This window comes from Lissotriton vulgaris, chromosome 2_2, assembly GCF_964263255.1.
Source record: "Lissotriton vulgaris chromosome 2_2, aLisVul1.2, whole genome shotgun sequence".
Taxonomy (NCBI): domain Eukaryota; kingdom Metazoa; phylum Chordata; class Amphibia; order Caudata; family Salamandridae; genus Lissotriton; species Lissotriton vulgaris.
In genome coordinates this window covers 53,161,928-53,185,452 of record NC_141688.1, presented here as the reverse complement: position 1 = coordinate 53,185,452, position 23,525 = coordinate 53,161,928, and positions in this window count along the sequence as shown.

The following is a 23,525-nucleotide window of genomic DNA, read 5'->3' as shown; positions in this document are numbered from 1 at the left end:
TTCCGACATATAATAAAGTATCGTCTGCATATGTGGATATGATCACATTATATGACAGAAAGCGCATACCCCTATAGCTATGATATTCCCTCATCGCACAAGCAAGGAGTTCGGCCGGCAAGGCGCATGACAATGGGGAGAGTGGACACCCCTGTCTCGTACCTCTAGTGATATAAATAGGATCTGTTACCATATTCCCAATTTTTATCCTAGCTGTAAGAGAGTTATATAGCACTCCCAGAATTTGCAAAAAGATGCTCCCCCGACCTATTCTGGTCAAAACATGTTTCATAAATTTCTACTCCACCGAATACAACGCTTTCTCTATATCTAGGAAGACCACTAGGGCTTGGGTGTCCTGTTGAGTGTGTTGTATAGCCCCAAATATGGTTCTTAAATTGTAAGTAAGTTTTCTCCCAGGAACAAAGCCAGCCTGTTCTGGTGATATCAGCAGCGGCACTAGGGGACATAATCTGTTCGCGAATTCTTTTGCATACATTTTAGTGTCAACACTGAGGAGCGATAGCGGCCTTTAGGAACTGCAGGCCGTCTGGGGTTTCTCAGGTTTTAGGATAGTAACAATCAGAGTCTCCCGCATAGTAGGAGGGAGCGTGCCTGGGTCAATGATTTCCTCATACAGGGTCTGAAGGTGAGGGATCAGCAGGTCCCTGAACTCTTTATAGAATGAGACAGTAAGGCCATCTACCCCGGGCGCACTATTAGCTTTCATTCCAGTTAGGGCTGCTGCTATTTTGTCTACCTCCAGCGTACGCATGAGCTATTCCCTATGCCCATTTAGTAGCCAAGGTAATTTAATATGAGTGAGATAATATAAAATAGCCTCATCGTCACATCCTCCTTCAGTGCTATACAGTGATATAAAGTACTGCTTAAATCTGTGGGCTATGTCAATAGGGTCAGTTAATGGTTCCCCCTCGGGGTTGTGACATTGGACTTTTCTCTTCTAGTTTTTAACAGGGAGGCCAGTACCGACCCTGGGCGATCACCCTTACCATATATGCGGGCTCTCGCATATTTGCCTAGGTGTCGTAACTCGGTGTCCGCAGACACATTATACTCTTCCAGAGTGCGGTGTAGCTCTTGTGTAACATTGTCATCAGCTCCCACAAGCAACAGTTGCTCTAGGGAAGCTAAAGTAGCTTCAAGATCTGTGAGACGCTGCCTGATTGCGCGGAGGATGCCAGAGTGCTTGGCCTTGGCCATACCAAGAATGTATACCTTGAAAGTCTCCCACACTGTGGCAAAAGAGTTCACTGAATCTTCATTTATTGCAAAAAAGGTCTCTATATTTTCATCTAGTTCTGCCTTAAAGGCAGGGGTCTAATAAGCAATATGGGGGAACTTCAAATTGAAGGAAGGGATTACTGTACGCGGGGTCTCCAAGTCAATCTGTATGGGGACGTGGTCTGACAACGTACGAGGCAAAACCTCGCATTCATGGATGTGTGCAAGCCAATCAGTAGAAAGAAAGAAATAATCAATACTAGTGTGCAGATTGTGGTAGGCTGAATAGTGTGTGTACCCTCCCGGGGCCAATGATCGTGTGCGCCACACATCACATAAGTGTAATTGGGTCATGGCTGACATAAGGGATCTAGCGGAGGCGGTTGTGCGTCTAGGCGGGCCTCCTGACCGTTCTAAAGTGGGGTCCAGCACACAGTTAAAGTCACCTCCCCAGAGTAGGGAACCCGGGCCATGGTGGCTCATGCTATCCAATAACATTATGAAAAAAACTGGATTGTCAACATTGAGGCCATAAACTTTACTTATAATCAGACCAAATCCGTGTCCCCTACAGCGCGAGATCACAAAACGTCCCTCCAAATCTGTCTCTAGCGCTCCCAGGCAGAGATCAGATCTAGGGTTTGCCTATGTCAGTACTCCTCGGGCATGGGAAGTGAACCCTTAGGCATGGATGTTGCCCTGTAACCCTCTATGTTGGAAAAAAACACTGTGCGGTGGCAAATGTGTTTCCTCCTGGAGTGCCTAGTCTATACCACGTCTGGTGAGGAAGGGTAAAATTGTACGCAATTTTCTATGTCCATTAAGAACCCAGAAATTCCAGGTTAAGATTTTTAATATACGTGGATGTACATGCATCTAGGTCTTGAATAAAAAACCAGGTGATGTGTTCAAGGCCGTCTTCGTGCAAAACCTTTGTATCGTCATAGCGGGCCATCTGGACTCTATAGGGCAAAGTCATCTTATCTATGCAATAAAAAAAAAACAGGCAGCATTGGTCTCTTTATTCCCCCTTCCCCCCACACCCACGGCATGCATTCCCCAACTGTGCACACACAGTACGAGTCCCCTCCCAACCAATAAACAGTAAAAAAATAGCAAAAATAGGCTCCAGCACCATGGAAGGTCACCCCGGATCATATCCCACTTCCCCTCAGAATGCTCTTCAAAGTGGCCAACATATAACAACGTTGAGAACAAAATTAGATCCTAGTAGTGTGTTTCATATGTAGGCAGATGTTGCCCACCCAGTAGGTTAACACAACCCAACTAGAGAAAACAAGGCACTCCCATAGCCGTCTGTCCACATGAGAAACTAGTACATCGAGCAAGTATATAACAGTGTCCACCCCGTCCCACTGATATCTAGCTAGAGCGGGTAGAGTGCGTGCTAGTCATGTCAATCCTGACTACATTTGGTGCTAGGGCCATATCCCCAGTGCAATAATTACCCGCTAACCAGTACCATGTTAGCAAGCCACAAAGGTTGAATCCCCAGTCAAAGCGTCCTGGCCCCCCTGAGCCCACCCAACAGCTTCTATCTTATCTGTATCACAAGTGGTCGAGTCCTCGGTCCTGATCGTCCAGGCTGCTCTCCAACACTCCTTCTGTGGCAATCCGCTCCGCTCCAGTCTGCTTCTCCTTGGACTACCCCTTTAGGGCCTTTTGTAGCGTTTTCGGGTCTGTAAAGATCTGCAACTTGCCCTGCCGGTTTACACGAAGTCGAGCTAGATACAACATAGCATAGTCGAGATTGTGGTCCTGCTGCTGTCTTTTCAGTGGCACAAACTGCCCGCGTGTCTCCTGCACGCGGATCGTGAAATCTGGAAATAGAAAAATTGTTGAGCCCTCGAACTGCAAAGTTTGTTGCTCTCGAGCCACCTGTAACCCTACATCCCTGTCTCTGCAATTCAGCAATTTGGCAATGATTGGTAGCGGTGGAGCACCAGGGACTGGGTGCGGGCCCAACGAGCGGTGTGCTCTCTCCACCACAAACATGGGGGAGAAAGTCTCAGCGCCCAGCAGTGTCACAAGCAGTTTTTCAACTAAGAGTTCCATGTTTTCGACCTGAGTTGTCTCCGACAGGCCCAAGATACGAAAATTACTGCGGCGAGACCTCGCCTCCAGGTCTTTCGCCTTGTCATTTAGAGCTTGTAGCGCCTTACCCATTTGCTTCTGTTCTGTGTCTAGATCCGTCTGTGCCTCCTCAACCTACGTGACCCTGCGTTCCGCCATATCTAGTCGTTCCCCCTGCTCATCCATCCGTTCTGTCATTCTGTCCATGTGCTAGGACAGGGAGTCCAGCTTATTGCCCAGGATTGAGAGGCTGCTCAGTAAAAAAATGTCCATGGCCCCCAACAGGCAGCGAATACCACCATCGTCCATTGCCTGCGACACGGGCCATGCAGCGTCATCCTCCTCTGTGGCCTCTTCGCCTACCCTTGATCTGCATTGATCGAAGTTGAGTTTGGGTTTCAATTTGTCCACTCTCCCCATTGAGACACTGTAACGGGGGATCACAGTACCTCCAGTATCCAGGGCAGAACACTCAGACATTTCGTAGTGGGTGGCAGGAGGTGCGGGGCTCCTACTCGCAGGGTGCCAACCTCAGAGCACCCAGGAAGGTCCATGCAGCAAACCTGGGATTCTGTCAAGGGATCCTGCTTCTATTGTACCACCTCAGCCCTGGTAGACCTCAGAAGGGACACAGGTAGTTCAGTGGTAGGTGGAGATCCAGGAAACCAGCAAAGCGCAAACCACCTGGAAGGCACTCAGATCCAGGGCAACTGTTTGTAGAGCAGTTCTGACAGGAATCGGGCTGCATGAGACACTGCGCAGCAACAGTTGGACGCCGCAGGGCCAGCGCATCAACACAGACTCATCCACAGATCATCTTCATCTTCAAGAAGTCACTCCACTGTCACAGACGCCGTGCTGGGGGCACACTAGAGCCTCCAACAAGCAACACGGGGCATGGTCTCACCAGACTGAGCACAGCAAACTCCGAATGCCCGCCGAAGAACACAGCCCACCACTCCTTAGCTGCTGATCACGGTGAAGCAGGGGGTCACGCAGTTGTCCGCCTACAACTGTGGTGGGGCACCCAGCACAGTCACAATAGGGCATCCAATAATGCCTCAATCCAGAGTTTTACCCCGCCTGGGACAGCACTAGGGGGGTTATAGCATCGAGCCCCCACGGATTCGAGTGTCAGTGGCAGCACAGTTTACGGCCTCCTCCCAGGCCTCCAGCAGGCAACCACACCGGGCGCAGTGCGTAGGGCCTCACGGGACCTGAGTCAGGTGTTCAGGGCCGCACCGCCAACAATAGTGTCCACCAGATTCGGCTCCCCACTGCAGCTCAGCCCCCTGGGCAGCAAACTTATGGCTCGCACCAGCAGCAGTCCTCCATTCTCAGGGGGTGGGTGGGGCCCCGGCGGGCAGAGCACCAGCAGACGCGGGCGTGCGCCTACTGCACGCAGTCACCACGCAGCTCCAGGTCAGGGATCAGGGCCCAGAGGAGGGGCGTATCATACCTCCTTCCCCGCCAGGCAGTGCAGCACAGGGCCTCCCATCAACTGTGTCGGGGATCTAGGGCTGTTTCATCCTCCGCAGCACCTGCCGCATACATTGTCCCGCTACGGAGCAGCCCCCAGGACAGCTGTTGGGTGGCTCACCCCAGTAGCAATACTCCATCATCAGGGGGCAAGGGGGAGAGCCCAGCAGACAACGCAACAGTGACCGCGCACCTCCCAGACGCCGGCTCCACACAAATACAGGTCGGGGCTTACGGCCCAGGGCAGGATCGCCTCGATCTTCTTGGACACCGGCGCTGGTGTAGGACTTCAAAATTGGCACAGCTTGCACCCAATGCCTTCCGGGGGGGCAGACTGGGATAGAAATTCGGGCATGCACAACTGTGGCGTCTCTCCTTAAAAGATCTCCATCAAAGAGCCCTCTTGCGGGCCCGTGGGGGATAGCAGCGCCACCCCCACGAGGAGCAAACACCCGATGATGAAGCATGACACCCTCAAGGGTGTATGAGGGTACTTTTTCCAAAAGGAGGAATTCCCCCACCTTCATCTTTATCGAACCACTATTACAAAAAATTGGACAATTCTAACACATTTATCTAAGCTACCAGAACAGGTTGCGTTCTTTTCATAGGAACAGTTACCCCCGAGTGATTGCCCGATAAATATCAGTCCCTTTAACTCAATGCTCTGCGTTAAAAGAGCATGCAATGGCTGTTCCTGGGGGCGTTCCCAGTAACATCCATACCCTTTTGACACTGCCCCAGATTTACGAGAAATCGTAAATCTGAGGCAGCCCCAAAAGCTTATGCCTCCCCAGCGGAGGCATAAGGGAGGCACAACGAGGAGAAATTTCTTAATTTCTCCTTGTTTTTCCTTTTTCTATCTGTGCTGCATTCTGCAGCACACATAGAAAGAGGAAATGCCTCTTGTGATTATATTTGTACATAAATTTTTCCCTTCCTGTACAAAAATAATCATCCCCGCAACGCAGGCACGTTTGCACCATGGTGCAAAGGTGCCTGCGTTGGCGCGCGACAGCCCATTGTGCGCCAGCGCAGGAGAAAAGGACAGGAATGCACTGTATCTTGTAGATAGGGCGCATTCTTGCCCTTTTCTTTTGCCATTGGGCAGTGCAGCAGGAAGGCCTGCTACGCTGCCCTACGGCACAGCCTCATCAAGAGCCTTCTGCAGTTTGCCCCATACATTGCCACTGTACTTACACAACTACTAACCATCACGTTGCTACAAGTGTTACAATTCAGACTGTTCGAGGCCGCCAAAGCTTTAAAAAGGGATTGGTTGGCAGGTATTGGTTGTTTTTTAATGTATATTTATTTAACAAACAACAGTTTTTCTGCTCATCTCTAAATTACACAAACAGCGGCACCATGTTGCAGCTATCATAAGTGCTGGTTCCAGCAATTAAGTGTTAGAGCAATTAAGTGCCGGTGCAGAGCACCAGAAACCTGCGGCTCAAATTAAGCACTGTTCTGGTCTTGCGCTGATGCAGAGGCACACATTCCTGTTTGAAGTTGGTTTCTTGTTAATCTTCAATAGTCTTCTGTCAAATAAAATTACTCGCCAGGCTTCATGAGGTTTTATTGCAGGAATTAGTATAAGCCAAGTACAAATGAAGTGAGGGGTCAGGATGGCTGCTCCAACTGAACCAGCAGTGTTCTAGACCATCAGCCAAGAATTCTAAATGTAATAATACATAGATTACATGCACAACTGAAAAATGTAATTTCGTAAATAACCTGTAAAATAAGGGCACTAAAAAAATCACACTTTAAAATTACCAAACCCAAACCCCACATATCTCCCCCTTTAACGAGATAAAGAAGTAAACAATTAAACCAAAAATCTACTGGGGATCTTCTTGACTCCTGAACTTCTTCTAACAGTAGGATTCCTTTAAACATACATTTGTGTACCATAACAAACATCATTTCTATTGGTTTTAGCGAGACAGCCCAAATTCCACCACTGATCATTATCAAGCTTCACAGCTTTACCCCTAATACTAACAATAAGTGCAGGATCTCTAAATTTAGATTTTCCCTTCTGGAGCATTAAAGGATCCTTGACACACTCCCAATCTCCAATAGCAAACTTAGGGCCAGATGTAGGTCGGTCGGTAACGGCCGAAAATCGGTATTTTCGGCCGTTACCGACCGGTATTCAAGAATTGGCATGTAGGGGCACAATTTTACAGAATCGGTAAATTTACCGATTCGGTAAATTTACCGATTCTGTAAAATACCGAATCGGTATTTTTACCGATTCGGTAAATCTCAGATGTAGGTGGGACTCTTCTGAGTCCCAAAGGCCCTACAAAATCGGTATTTTACCACACAATCCTATTGTGTGGTAAAATACCGAATTCAGGTGTGCATGCACATGTGTGCATGCACACCTAGCCATGTGACAGACAGACATGCCCTTAGGGCATGTCTGTGTGCGACATGGCGCACATGCCTATTTGTGGGGTGCCAGAGGGTGTCAAAGTGACACCCCCTGCACCCTTGCAAAATTCGGTATTTACCGATTCTGTAAATACAGAATCGGTATTTCCCATTGATTCCCATGGGCTTCAAAGCCCATAGGAATCAATGGGAAATACCGATTCTGTATTTACAGAATCGGTAAATACCGAATGTTACAGATTCGGTATTTCCACATCTGGAAATACCTACATATCCACCCTTTAGATTTACCGATTTTTAATTACCGAATCGGTAAAATTGGGTAATTAAAAATCGGTAAATCTAATTTACCTACATCTGGCCCTTAGTCTCTTTCTTGGTAACAGGAAGTTTGGATCTTTCACATCTAGGGAGAATAGCTTCATCACTCCGAATTTTTGCTTTAACGGAATTCTCTAATACATTACATTCTTTGTTTGAAATACCCATCTTTCAAAATGGATTAAGAGTGGAAACAACTTTTCTTCCTCTCATCAATTCAAAAGGAATATAACCTGAAACAGAATGAGGAGTAGTTCTGTATGCCCATACAACATCCCTGACAGCAGTCTCACAGTCCACTCTCGCTTTGATTGCACTTTGTAGACACTCAACCAACACTCTGTTGAATCTTTCACATTCCTGTTTGAAGTTGGGTTCTGTGCATTCATTGACCTAAAGTTCGACTTCATGATCAACAGAAGGCCACCAAAAATCATTACGGATCCTACGTTTAGTAGCAGTCATGCCTTAATGAACCGTATGGGCAGTTTCCATAATTTTTCTTCTGAAACAAGGAGGAATTAATTTACCGTCTCTGACTAACAACTTGTTTTCAATAGCCAATTCATTGACAACCTTACAAAAAGGTTGTAAAATGGGATCATAGACCTTTCCTTACGCCAACCTTTCACAACAAAATTCTTGACTTGCTTTAAAACAGAGTCATTTTCTAATGCCTAACACCAATGTTCCATATTTGCGCACACCACAGTGTCTTCAACAGAAGCAATAATACATTCTTCAATGTCCTCCTCCTCTTCTTTTTCATCAAACTTCAAATTTTGGACAGGAAGTCAAGATAAGAAGTCAGCTTTGATATTTGTGCCCCCAGCTATATGTTGCACTGAAAAATTGAATTCCCAAAATTTGGTATCAAGTCTGGCCAATCTGGCAGCAGCTTTTTTATTCTTATTGCCAGAAAGAATATCCACTAATGGCTTGTGATCTGTTCTGAGCCAAAACTTTCTCCCCCACAAATATGATTTGAATTTTTCTACACCCCACACACAAACAAGCATCTCCTTTTCAATAACAGAGTATTTCAACTCCACATCGTTCATCCTTCTTGATGCAAAACCAATGGTAACCTCAGAATTCCCAACCATATGTGACAGAACAGCACCCACGCCATAAGAACTGGCATACACAGTAATGTACGTATCACGACCTACAACATAGGCTTGAAGAGCCGGATCAGAAACAATGCTGTCTTTTATTAGTTGAAAGTGTTCTTGGCAAATGGATGTCCAAACAAAATCAGAACCTTTTTTTAGTAGACTCCTAAACATTCAGTGAGAGAGGCAACATTTTCGATAAATTTGGAATAAAATTCACACAGGCCAACGAAAGAACGAAGATGATCCTTGTCAGTGGGATGTGGTGCATTAACAATGCCATCCACAATACAATGGTTTGACACCATCTTTGGAAAGAACATGTCCTAAATATTCAATTTCATTTTCAGCAAAGATGCATTTATCCTCCCTAAAGGTGACACAATCATTCTGTAAAATGGTCAAAACTTGCTCAATTACAACATTATGTTCTTCTTTTGATAAAGTATGAATCAAAAGTCATCTTGAAATACAACCACATTTGAAATACCTTGAAACATGTTGGTCATAACCTTTTGAAAAACAAACGCAGCCGACGCCAGTCCAAATGGCATTCTGCAAAATTGAAATGTCCCATCAGGCATGACAAAAGCTGTTAAATGCCTGGATGAAACATCCAATTCCACCTGATGGTAAGTTGCTTGTAAGTCTAGTTTAAAAAGCCATTTGGACTGACCAACAGCCATGATTAAGTCATCAATACGTGGCAGGGGAAAATTTTTCACCCAAATAGCTTTGTTAAGTGAACGTAAGTCCACACATAAGCACAACTCACCATTCTTTTTCTTGGCAAGAACAATAGAAGAAAGCCAAAGTGTGGCATCCACCTTCTCTATGACACCATTTCCTGCATTTTTTTAAACATTTGAGACAATTCAATTTTTACACTATGAGGAACGTTGCGCAGTCTGTGTTTCACAGGAGAGACACCATCTTTTACTTTAATAGTGTGAGTGAAATTTTTAATCAGACCAATGCTATCAGAAAACACCTCACCAAATCCTACTTTCCATGAAGCATGATCAGTAACAGCATTGGTAAGAGACACAGGATGTTTATGACCTGGTTTCATACACATCCCAAATTCTGCCTAATGCCACCAACCAAGGACATCAATGCCTTCATATGTTACATGAATGTTTTTTTTTCAAAAGTAATGTTGCCACAAAAGTAACCTGCCAAATCAATTCTACTGCCTTCAAACGCTGTGGTAATTACATCAGGAGGTAAAAGAACTTTTTGTGCCCACTTGAACAAACGTAATGGGAGTACGTTTACCACCTGTACAAACATTACCAAAATGGCCAATCTTTTTGCATTTCTAACATTCCTGAGCTGCAGCTAGACAACTCTTAAAATTGGAAACATGAGAATTCGTCCCACATCTGAAGCACTGTATTTTGATACGACTATTGCATTGACCTCTAGTGCCTCTGGTGTTAGAAAGATAAGTACCCCTAGATCTATTTAACGAAACATCAGGCAGATGTGAAGATTTGGAAGAAGAATTGACGACACTAGTAGTTGATGGTTGGCTTTCTAATTGTTGAGAAGATTCTATACTTTTCGCTATGTCAATAGCTTCATCCAATGATGGATTCTTGCAAAAAAATAACATTCTTCGAGAAACACCTGGAAACGAATTGATCCCTGATAATTTGTGAGGTAAAATGTTCAAAATCACAATATCCAGCCAACACTTTTAGAGCAGTTATAAGGTATGGGCGAATTGTGCGAATTCGCGGTTAACGAATTTGCGCGAATCCGCAAAAAAATCCACAAATTCGCAGATTTCCCTGCGAAATCGCAGATTTTTGGCAATTGCACTATACTCAACTGGAGTACTTTCTACTGGCTAATCAGTAAGTGCTACCTCGTTGGGTAAATGTATTGTGCTTTTCCTACACTACAGCTGCGTAAAGGCCTAGAAGAGTTGTCTCCAGTGACCCCGTGTGTCTGTAACTTTGCCACCGCACCCATAGGCGCCGAGGTCCCTCGAGTGAGCTGTCCATCACAGTGGGGACAAGGGCGGGAAGAAGTTGCATAGCCTAGTGTGTGTGGGGCCAGACTTCTGTGCGAGTTCACATGCCTCTTGTTTATAAAGGTCAGAGACCGATCAGTAAGTATGGGCGAAATTTGCGAATTCGTGCAAAATCGAACTCGCAATCCACAAAATCCGCAAATTTGTGCGAATTTGCAGATTTTTTTTGCGTGTTCGCGAGGGTTTTTGTCAGTTCACGAGGGTTTTTTACAAGCTCGGGAACGCGAACTTACTTGTGTGGTCGCAACGGTCGCGACCATGTTGTTTCTACGTGTCCAGCCTGTTTGCGACCCTGTGGTTCATCCCGGCCACCCTCCGGTTCATCACTGCCACCCTCTGGTTCGCCACTGCCACCCTCTGGTTCATCACTATCACCCTCTGGTTCACCACTGCCACCCTCTGGTTCATCACAGCACCCTCTGCTTTGCCCACTGTCACCCTCTGGTTCACCACTGTCACCCTCTGGTTCACCCCTGCCACCCTCTGGTTCAGCAGACCGATCAGTAAGTATGGGCAAAATTTGCAAATTCGCGCAAAATCGAACTCGCAATCCACAAAATCCGCAAATTTGTGCGAATTTGCAGATTTCACCACTCACCACTGCCACCCTCTGGTTCATCACAGCACCCTCTGGTTCACCACTGTCACCCTCTGGTTCCCCCCTGTCACCCTCTGGTTCATCACAGCACTCTCTGTTTCACCACTGCCACTCTCTGGTTCACCCCTGCCACCCTCTGGTTCACCACGGCCACCCTCTGGTTCATCACAGCACCCTCTGGTTCACCACTGTCACCCTCTGGTTCACCCCTGTCACCCTCTGGTTCATCACATCACTCTCTGGTTCACTACTGCCACCCTCTGGTTCACCCCTGCCACCCTCTGGTTCAGCACTGTCACCCTCTGGTTCACCACTGCCACCCTGTGGTTCACCACTGCCACTCTCTGGTTCACCACTGTCACTCTCTGGTTCACCACTGTCACCCTCTGGTTCACCACTACCACCCTATGGTTCACCACTGCCACCCTCTGGTTCGGTTCATCACAGCACCCTCTGGTTCACCACTGCTACCCTCTGGTTCAACCCTGTCACTCTCTGGTTCACCCCTGTCACCCTCTGGTTCATCACTCCCACCCTGTGGTTCATCACTGCCACTCTCTGGTTCACCACTGTCACTCTCTGGTTCACCACTGTCACCCTCTGGTTCACCACGACCACCCTCTGGTTCACCACTGCCAACCTCTGGCTCATCATGGCACCCTCTGGTTCATCACTGCCACCCTCTGGATCAGCAAGGCCCCCCCCCTGGTTCATCACAGCACCCTCTGGTTCACCACTATAGATTATGGGGGGAAAGCACACCTGCCCAGCCTCAACTGAGATTAATTAATTTGGGGCTGGTTAATGTGTCACTGAATTTGAGCTTCAAGTCTGGCACCTGCTTCCTTAGCTGTAAGTGCTTCCTGTTGCAGTTGAATTTTTTTTACAGGAGCATTGTGCCATACTTGTTACTATTCTCTGACCCTGCTTGAGGGTCAGAGCAGGGTCAGAGAATAGTTGCAAGTAGGCAACTGAACTCTGGAGGGGCCTCTCAGGAAGCACTACAGGGAATGGTTACAAATTAGCTTGAACTTTTGCACCTGCTTAGTGCTTTCAGTTTTGCAAAATTTGTTTTTCTTCAATTTTGCGAGATTCGCGGGGCGCGAATTCGCACGAAATCAAACTCGCAATCCGCGAATTCATACAAATTTGCGGATTGTTTTATTTGCGTGTTCGCAGGGTTTTTTGCGTCTTAGCGGGCCGCACGCAGCGCAACGACCGCGAAGTCACCCATGCGGCGTACATGGGCGCGGCCATCATGTGCGCGTTGCGTATTTCCGGTTCCGGGTGCTAGCTGCATGCTCGCATTGTGCGCGCGGCGTGTTTACGGGTTCGCGGGCGTTTTTGCGTGCTCGGGGGGAAATATCGCGCGAACTTACCCATGCGGTCCTCTATGGGCGCGGCCATCTTGTTTTTCATTCATTGCTATGGTTTTTGGACATGCTACCTTTCTATCCATCTTACATCTTTGTAATCCTATGTTTTTCTGAACTTTTTTTTGCTTTTTTTTGCTTATTATCTATCTCTACAATGTCCTACATCTATATTTTGTGTTTTTTTAACTTTTTGTTACTTTATTACCAACTTTATTTATTTCGCTCTCTCTCTTATTTTTTTTTACACCTATTCTTCTTTCCTTCTTCTTGTGCCCAGGACCATGGCTAAGGGAGCCGACAAGGGCAAGGGGAAGAGCCAAGCACCCCGTACCCGGCTCCCTTGCGGGCGTTTGAGGGGGGGGGGAGTCCAGGCCAGGGAGATCTTCTCTGCGGTGAAGGTGGCCGCCTTGATGGTTTTTGTTCAAGTCCACCTCCCTAAGACTGTGGCAGCAGGTGGGCGGATTGCTTCCGGTTACGGCCTCCGGGAGCGTCGCCAGCTGTGGGAGAAGGTGTGCCGGGGCATGTGTAAGGAGTCTGGGGTCCGGCGCACCTACCAGCAAGCGACGCACCGGTGGACTGACATCCTGGACCGGGAGCATGACATGCTCGACCTGCTAGGATTTGAGATCCCTGGCCTTGGTAAGTAGCTATTTAATACCTACTTTTTTTTCTGCTCTGTTATATTGCTAATCTATTTTTTCCTGAAGAGTACAAATGCTGATGATTCGATTACATTGCAGGTAAATTAATCTTTAAATAGCTTCTGTCATTGCAGGTGCTCGCCTGGTTATTGGCGTTGCTACTATGCTTACTTGTTTCTAACTTTTAACTCATTTGAGAGCATTACTGTGTAATGCTAGAGACAGTGGACTCAAGTCTAGTCCTTCTTTGTACTCCTGCTGCTGCCACTTTGAAGAGATAGTGGTGGATGGATACGTTGAGTATATTATTTATTACTTGTTACAGGACATTTGTTAGTGGTCTGCAATCATGATGACGGACTGTGTCTGTCACACGACGTCTCCTGCTGCTGAGTGATGGTACTCGTAGTAGAACCTTTTTGTTGTTGGTGTAGTTAGTGAATTACATAACTTTCCTATTAGACGGTCTGCAAATCCTGCAATACTACTATCCTCCTAGTTGACCAGATCAGATGCAATTGTTGTTCATTTGTTTCCCCGAGATCATTTTAGATTGTGTTGAAAGAAATCAAATATTTCCAAAAAACAATCATCCATGTTGTGTTTCTTTATTTCATAATCATCAGCACCTCCCAGGGGCAAGACGACTGAGACTCCGGTGGAAGAAGGTGGACAGGATCCGTCCCTTGCAGGCTCTTCTGCTGGCCCCAGTAAGTTGTTCTATTGTTATATTAATACTTATACTTCCCTAACTTTTACAGCTCCTATTCATTACAAACTGTTTCGTAATAATTCTATGTTTTACAAAATAGTCTTTGATCTTCTTCTAATGTAGACTACTTTCTACATTCTTATTCTACCTCTACCATCACTCTCTGTGCTACTACTATTTACGATTATGAGTCGGTCTGTGTATGTAGCTAAGCTTGCCCAGTCGGCAAACGGAGTGAAACAAAACTCATCCAGCAATAGCTCTAGGCACTGAATGCAGTCCTCTGGGTTGCCCTTGCTGTCTATTCCAGTCTTCTTAATGTAAGTGCTTTGACAATTTCCAACAACAAAATGTCATTGTTTACACCAAGTAAAAGGTAGCAGTTGCCTTTTTGATTTGAGAGGAGCACATCCCATACCGCTAGTGTTTCAGGGACTATTCTGCACACAAAGAAATATGGACAAGTGAAATAGGACATTGTTGATGATAGGTGCAGTTTGACTTTCGACATAGCTCAGTCCGAACAGAAGTTGAACCCCCAATCCCCTGACCGACTATCTAGTGTGTCTGACCAATGATTTTACGACCCAGAAGAACAGAAGAAGACTACGGCCGAGTCCTGGCCTGTCTGAGCCACTGAAACATGACTACCAAGTGCAGTAGTTCAAACCCTTCCGCTCACTCACTCGTGAACAAAAACCACACAGTGTTTGTTAGTTTTTAAGTTTTATTTTCAATTAAGAAATGAAAACATTATTTCTTTATTTTTAATAGCGTAGTATTCGGAGCGAGCAATGGTGATGGATGAAGATGAGGTTAAAGTTTAAACAACATTCCCATGAAAGAAATTAGTATGAATCAAACTTAATAATAGTTAACAGACACATGAAATTATTAGAATAACTGTGTGGGAGCCCCCACCTTCTTTAAAGTACTTAAAGTACTGCTGGTGATGACTTGCTAGTAGTTGGTGAATCGTCTGGCAGAAGGGCAATGGAATCTTCTTTCTGTAATGAGAAAAATGGTGCACGTTAAGCAAGCATTCATCAGTTGTCATAAGAAGAAGTGTAGCATTTAATGGAATAAGCATATAAAAGGTTAACACTTCCTCCCCAAAACCGTTACTTTTTTTCAATCCCAGTAATAAAAAATGTGTTATGTAACATTTTCTTCCATTACGAGACAAAATAGGGGGTTGTGTATGGCATCTGAAAATATGACATGTTTTTCCTAGACGTCACAACATATGATGCGGCACAGATGACCACCAGTGCCGGGGCCAGCAGTGCGGAGGGGTCCACTCTGGATGCGGCGGCGCCAACAGGAGGAGCTGGGGAGGAAGACTCAGTGGCGGCGGACTGTGGTAAGTTATTATACTCCTTACTCATTGAAATGTTTTTGAGTAGGCTCGCAAAGGAGTGTATGATGTACTGTACAGTAGTACACAGTACACTAGTATAAGTAGACTGTACTGTTAAGAACAGTTACTAATTTAGAACTACTTTTTGGGCTATCACGGAGAAGACAGTCAACCTTGACTTGTAATAGCATTAGCAGCGGTACTTCTCGGGTAACCAATGGCCCCCTCTATTTCACTTCAACTCAGCTGGCAAACTTTTATTGTGAAGCCAAGTCACATCAGATGTAGTATAGGGATGTGAAGAACGAAAAGTTAAAGAGGGGTGAAACGAGGGACGAGCGAGTCTTAATATTTATGACTGTAAAGAATGGTTTTGTTGAATGCAATTCAAGATAAGAAGATGGCGGTTTCCAAAATATAATGAAACGGGTGTTAGTTGGTTGTTGACAAAAAGAAATTTTGGTACATTTGAGGCATTAAGAAGAATCATAGACATACTTTGGAAGCCTGGATGTTATCTTCTTTATCCTCATCGATAGCAGAGGTGTATGATGTAGTAGAGTGGATGAAGTATGGCCAGTGGCTGTGCCACCCTATAGAAAAGTAAGATATTCCTACCCCCACCTGCAGGTGCTGCTTAAAGTACTCCATCATCATGGCCTGTGTCTGTATTTCTTGGGTGAAAGCTGAGTGAGCTGCCTTTATGGCGGCTACCACAAGTTCACGTACCAGTAATTTCTTTTGCAAAACAAGAGAAAAAAGTAAAAAAGGCATTTTTTTAGTACTCTCTGACTATGTATGTAGTAGTGAGTCCACCCATAGTGCTGCTAGTAGAATTCCTGAAACTCCCAGTAATGTCACAGGCTTACAAAGACGGCGGAAAGATACATGCCAAAATGTTATACTGTGTTTGCTACTTGCTGGTGTTACTGAGTGTCAACTTTCCGTTGAATTATTTTGACTTTATGTTAAAGACTATTGGCTACAGTATTTTTCTTTCTTTCTTCATAGATGCTACTCCAAAAAAGCTCTCCCGCAAGGTGATGGCTGTCCGGGCCAGGGCCCGTAAACTGGAGGCTATTTGTGCTGAGTATCAGCGGTTGTGGGCTCGGGAGCATGAAGAGACATCAACCACTACATCCTCCTCCACTGCCCCCGGGTCCACCAGCCAGAAGCCTCCAGCCAAATCGAGCCGTGGCCCGACAGCCTCCCGCCGCCGCCGCACAGCAGCAACAAAATCAGAGGCCCCCCCAGATCCTGGATGGTTCGTGTGCGCCGGCTATGTACAAGAGTGGATTACCTGGAGCAGTTGGGCAAAAAACATCAGCGCCAGCTCCGGGACCTCCGCAAAGAGCTGCGGGACGTGCAGCACCAGCTGTCCGAACTACGCCACCGGAGGAAGTGACTGTCCCTTGCCCCTTTTTTAAAGACTGTTGGGGGGTGGGAATTGGGTGTTTGGGAAAGGGGACTTTTGGACATTTGTTGGGTTAGGGAGGGGGAGTGAGTTGGGGTAATTTTTTTTTTTTGGGCTGACAACAACATGAATATATATTTCTTAATAATTATTTTTCTTACTGAAACACAGTATACACGTTCATATATTATTTTGTGTGGGGGTTGGCGGTGGTTACTGGATGTTTGTTTTCTTCAAACTTACCAGCATGAATGAAACATCTGGTGCTGAAATGTACCAAAATGCAAGTAACCGAGTTAGTCAATTCAGTAGCCCTACTACTGTACTTTACCAGTAGTACTGTCAGTCTCTGCTCTCCTCCCAAATTAGTCCTAGCCCATTATTCTACTACCTCTCCAATATGCTTATCTTACCTGTGATTTGTGTGTTGAGAATCGGGGTAACCCCAGGGCTGCCTGCATTGCAAATGGTGATTTAGGTTGGTTGTTGACTTGAATCCTTGATGGATGCAATATCATTGTTGTGCTGGTAGCAGTAGTGGTACACACTGGCAGTATCACCATATGAAAAAAAAGAAAATGAAACATTGAGTGGCCTGAGCGTAGCATTAGAAACAGTACAATAGATAGTACGGTAGAGAAGACTGCCCTAAATTGTAGCCTAAGCAGTGCTAAATTAATGTAAATATAAGTAGTAGTTGCATGGAGTTTGACTGCTGTAAGAAATTAAGGCAAAAGGACACATCATCAACGTAACATAAGCATTAAGCATTTGATTGTTCACGTTGTGTAGGAGGAGGATGTTCTTATCAATCCACGATGGCGCACATGAACTTCTGATTGTAATGATTTTGGTTGTTTTGACCTTATCCTCCCCAGCAAGTGTGTGGAATTTATTGTTGTTGTCAGTCACACCTCAATGAAATACCACACAGCCCGGGGGAAGAGGGTTAGGGTTTGAAAATTGGATGGGAATGGGGGTTTTTGGCAAAGTTTGGTAGAGAGGAAAAAAAAACACTGCATGGACAGTCAAACAACAAAGGAAGAGAAACAAATCTTTGTATTTGAAGATATTGATAAATCTTTTAAGGGACATAAAGGAAGTGCACTACTGCATGCCAGAAGTTGTTTACTAAATGGATGGTTAGGTTACTGAAAAGTAGTACTACTACTTACTGCAACTTACTAGTAACTACAAAGAAACAAGTTGACAGTACAGGGTTGCAGTCATTAAGCAATTTCACTTGCCTCTCTGCCCTCAGAGAGAATAAACACTTAGAACATTAAATTACTGTTAAACATAGCAAAGACGTATCAAATCGCTGGAGGGATGAATTTGAAGCAGAGATCAAACAAACGCACAGAGTCACACTCGTAGAAGTAAGTTCAAGTTCACAAGAATATCATTTAAAAGATAAGGAGAATTTTGGATACTGTAACTGTTTTTTGTAGTTGTTCCGTTGAATTTGTGAAGTTGATGCATCCAGCCATTCGTCTTATTCGCGGTACTCCTTCATTCCATCGGATGCTCCGTCGATCAATCTTGGTGACCAGACACACTGTCCCCTGCCTGCCTGATGCGGAATTGCGGATCGCTAATTGTAAGCCTAAGTAGTACATCGATGGCACAGGGTAAAAGCCTGCCTGTAATTGTTGATGGAAAAGCACATCAGTAAGTAATAAATACACCTCGGAGAAAAAAAATATAAGGTACGCTGTGTAGTGCAAAAATTACACTTTCAGAGATTACAATCCCCAAAATCGAAAACACCCCACATTACCCTCACAAAAACGTGCAGAATACTGCTGCTACCTCGCAGAGGCCTAATTTCAAATCGTGCCAAAACGCACTCAGAAAGTATGCCCAAAACCCCCCTTTCCCACTATGGATTTTCTTCAAACCACTTGCAATAAAAATTAGACATTCCCACAAGTGTTCCAAGACCCCACCCAGTCGTAAAAATCTAGAACACCCCTAAACACATGCAATACAATACTGCTAATCCTATCGAGCCCTAAGTTAAGAATAGTGCCAAACGCTTTCTGCAACTAGGCCAAATCACCCCTTCCCCACCATGGATTTTCTTCAAACCACTTGCAACCAAAATTACACATTCCCACGAGTGCTCTAAGACCCAGAACCCAGTTGCAAAAATCTAGAAAACCCCCAAACACATGCAATACTGCTAACCCTAACGAGCCTTAAGTTAAAAATAGTGCCAAAACGCTTTTCACCTCCCATTTTCTCCAAACTAATTTTATCTGGTATTAGACCTTCCCAGCAATGCCCCCAGACCCGTCAACTCGGGCGAAAACAAGTTTAACACCCCCAAACAGCAAAAAGCAAAACCGCAAAAAGTGAGACTTAGAATAATTTAGCCCTCAATCCTAAATCACTCTGTGCGCGCTCTGCAGCTAGGCCCTAACTCCCCTTTGCCACCATGGATTTTCTCCAAACCACTTGCAATCAAACTATCCATACCCAGTGTTGCTCCAAGACCCCCCAACCCTCCCCAAACACCAGGAACCCCCCCAAGCAGGCCCCCGAAAACACAAAAGTGAGCAAAAACTCTGGAAAGTGAAAAACTTTTCCACCATTGATTTTCTCCAAAACACTTTTATCCGGTAGTAGACCTTCCCAGCAATGCCCCCAGACACGTCAACCCAGGCGGAAACAAGTTTAACACCCCCAAACAGCCAAAAAGCAAAACCGGAAAAAGTGAGACAGAATAATTTAGCACACAATCCCAAATCACTCCGTGCGCGCTCTGCTGCTAGGCCCTAACTCCCCTTTGCCACCATGGATTTTCTCCAAACCACTTGCAATCAAACTATCCATACCCAGTGTTGCTCGAAGACCCCCCAACCCCCCCCCCCCCCCCAATTACCAGGACCCCCCCAAGCAGGCCCCCGAAAACACGAAAGTGAGCAAAAACTCTGGAAAGTGAAACACTTTTCCACCATTGATTTTCCCCAAAACACTTTTATCCGGTATTAGACCTTCCCAGCAATGCCCCCGGACCCATCAACCCAGGCAGAAACAAGTTTAACACCCCCAAACAGCCAAAAAGCAAAACCGGAAAAAGTGAGACAGAATAATTTAGCCCTCAATCCCAAATCACTCCGTGCGCGCTCTGCAGCTAGGCCCTAACTCCCCTTTGCCACCATGGATTTTCTCCAAACCACTTGCAATCAAAACTATCCATACCCAGCGTTGCTCCAAGACCCCAAAACCCCCCCACAAACACCAGGAACCCCCCCAAACAGCCCCCCTAAAATGCTAAAGTGAGCAAAATGTCTGAAAATGGAAAAACTTTTTCACCTCCGATTTTCTCCAAAACACTTTTATCCGGTATTAGATCTTCCCAGCAATGCCCCCAGACCCCTGCAGCCACCCGCAAAAAAGCAGAGCACCCCCAAACAGGCAAAAAGCAACAAGCACTGGCGTTGCCAATAGGTCTCGCAGTAGGAAAGTTGGAGCTATTGGTTTTGTAAATGACAAAGCCCTTTATGTTTTTAAAATGAAAAAAAAATAAAAGGCATTGTTATTTGCAATGGTAATGGATCCAACTTTCCTACTGCGAGACCTATTGGCAACGTGAGTGGTGTAGCGTGTGTGAGTGGCGTTGCGTGTGTGATTGGCGTTGCGTGTGTGATTGGCGTTGCGTGTGTGAGTGGCGTTGCCTGTGTGATTGGCGTTGCGTGTGTGAGTGGCGTTGCCTGTGTGAGTGTTGTTCCGTGTGTGATTTGTGTTGCGTGTGTGAGTGGCGTTGCATGTGTGAGTGGCGTTGCATGTGTGAGTTGTGTTGCGTGGATGAGTGGCGTTGCGTGTGTGAGTGGCGTTGTGTGAGTGAGTTGCGTTGCTTTGAGTGAGTGGCGTTGCATGTGTGAGTGGCGTTGCATGTGTCAGTGGCGTAGCATGTGTGAGTGGCGTTGCGTGTGTGAGTGGCGTTGCGTGGGTGAGTGGCGTTGCGTGGGTGAGTGGCGTTGCGTGGGTGAGTGGCGTTGCGTGTGTGAGCGGCGTTGCGTGTGTGAGTGGCGTTGCGTGGGTGAGTGGCGTTGCGTGGGTGAGTGGCAAGTTGGAAGTTCGGTGGTATTATATTTACATAAGGCAGAGTGAAGTTCCCTCCTAATTCTGGCATATAAACATATATTCCCAGCATAGGTTTTATTTGAAATGCAGTGCTACGATGAATGAGCGCCAGGTCTGCTGGTGTTTCGAAAACAGTGGCTGATTGAGTCTTGGTGTCAAAAACAACTGTGTAAGATGCTAATAATTTAATTCACTTGTGGTGGGTGCTGCACAGATGATGAGACAACAACAAATACACGTCTGCGAAGAATAAAGCTCTAGAAAGACCCTGAAAAGAGAGGCGGCCCTGAGTCAGCTTCTTCAGCACAGCAAAGGACAGTTGACTTCCCCACACTGGCAGATCTTCAGGCACCGCCGACTAAGGGGTCATTCAGCTGCTGCTGCAGGATTATACGAAAGACATCACTGCCTGCTTCAGAATACTACCAGGGAGCCCTTGGACTCGGATCTCTCTTTGGAGAAATCAAAGGCACAAACTGATCACGGTGAAACATCCTTGGCGAGCACGAGAACAAGATGAAATCGAGTCAGAGACCTTGGGGAAAACAAGCTCTTGGCATTGCTAAGATTAGGGGGGGGGGGAGAAATGCGGCTCGGGAGCAAATGGTAATGAGCGCGTGAATGGGAAGAGCCGTGGGAGGTGGGAGGGGAAGTCGGAAAGTGCGAAGTGCAGACGGGGGGCGGGGTGTGGAGCCTTTGAAGTGTGTGTGGCTTTCATGTGGAGTTCTGGGTGGGGGTGCAGCCTGCGTGAGGAGGTGGTTGGTGTGGTTGATGCATAGATACCGGCCTCTATCTGGTTGGTAGGTGTGCGGGCAGGTGTCCTGAAATCGTATGTGGCCGTGTCCCTGCCTACCTACTCTGGAAATCGGAATGGCCCGAGGGTGGGGGAGTGTGGGCCTGGAGGGGTTTGCCGGTGATGGGCAGATGAGTCACTGCTGTGGATGAGCTGTGCCAGCGTCCCGGAGATAAGCATTAACCCTTCACTGCCCAGGGCTGCACGAGGAGGATACTGCCAGTGGCGGGAGGCTTGCTTTGGGGCTGGAAGTTTGTCAGTTCATGGAAGCCAGGAAGGCCTGTATGCTGTTAGATTTGCGGTTCACAAATCTCTGAATATTTTGTCTGCCACGCTGTAAAATACCGATATGGCTCTTACAGACAGGAAATGGTTCGGTTACTCTAGCCCACATTTTCTTTTAAACGCACTGCTGTTTTGTTTTGTTTTGACCATTATACTTATCTGCGTCACGAGTCAATGCAAGTGTCTCACTTCCCGGAGATGATCTTATTCTGTGAGATAAAAAGTACAACTCGCCTCTCGGGCACACCCTCTGTGTGTATATGTTAGAGCTCCTACTTGTAGGAGGAGTTAATTGTCAAATCAAACTGCACTAGCACCGATGTTCTGCGCACGTACTTACAAGAAAACACAATAGAATAATATATTGGGTGTGGGGAAAAAAGCGAAGAGTAAAACTTTATTTTTTTAGAAACAAATAGAAATTCGTTGACGGTCCTTTCAGCATCAGCTGCTACCTGTGCCTGTGGACCTTGAAATGAATGGCGGCGTTGTCGATCATTTGTTAGACATGTAAGTTACTACCCTGTTTACAGCTAGAGTCGATAGGGGCTTTGTGAGTTCTAACTTTTCACTTAATCGATATTTTTGTATACATCCTCGCCTTCCCTTTTCTGGTTATAAGATGTTCATGGAATACCGTTTCTGACCGACTCAATTGTGATGCATTTGACAAAACACTCAACAGCCGCTTCTAAAGCGGCAGTGGCGATGTTTTTTAAAAAAGTTTTGTGTACATAGTTTGGAGGAATAGGAATACGCACTGCTGACGAAACCATGTTCATGTGGAAGCCACAAATGGGGTTAGTGGAAGGTGGTAGAAAGGTGCGGAGTCACCAAGGGTAGAGTGAGCCATGAGAATTATTCAGTACCGGCCCAAACATTTATTTACAATTGCAACTCATGAATAACAATTATCTTTTGTAGTTTACATGTATATGTAACAATGGGTACATACGTCACTCACCTACGTGTAACTAGTGGCCTACAGCTAAAATATGGCTCGCTGTAACAAAAGCATTAATAACCAGCTACCTTATATAAAATAGAAAACTGTGACCCATATACAACAGATACATCTACCTCCAACCATTTACGGATGCAACCCTATGACCGAAGATGACGCGGCAAGATGCGAAAGTCCAGAGCCTGGTGGGGGCGCGGGGGGCGGGAATGCAAGCAAGGGGAGGAGAAGTGTGGCAGGCGGCAGGCGGATTAGGGAGATGTCAGCTGGCCTCGCAATGCTGCCAAATGGCCGGAGGGAAGCCGGATGGGGGCGGAAGAGCCTGGTGGGGGGGGGGACTAGCACCGATGTTCTGTGCACGTACTTACAAGAAAACACAATAGAATAATGTATCGGGTGTGGGGAAAAAAGCGAAGAGTAAAACTTTATTTTTTTAGAAACAAATAGAAATTCGGTGACGGTCCCTTCAGCATCAGCTACTGAAATGAATGGCGGCGTTGTCGATCATTTGTTAGACATGTAAATTACTACCCTGTTTAGAGCGAGAGTCGCATGCGGCTAGGCGGTGGAGTAGTGAAAATGAGTGGTAATC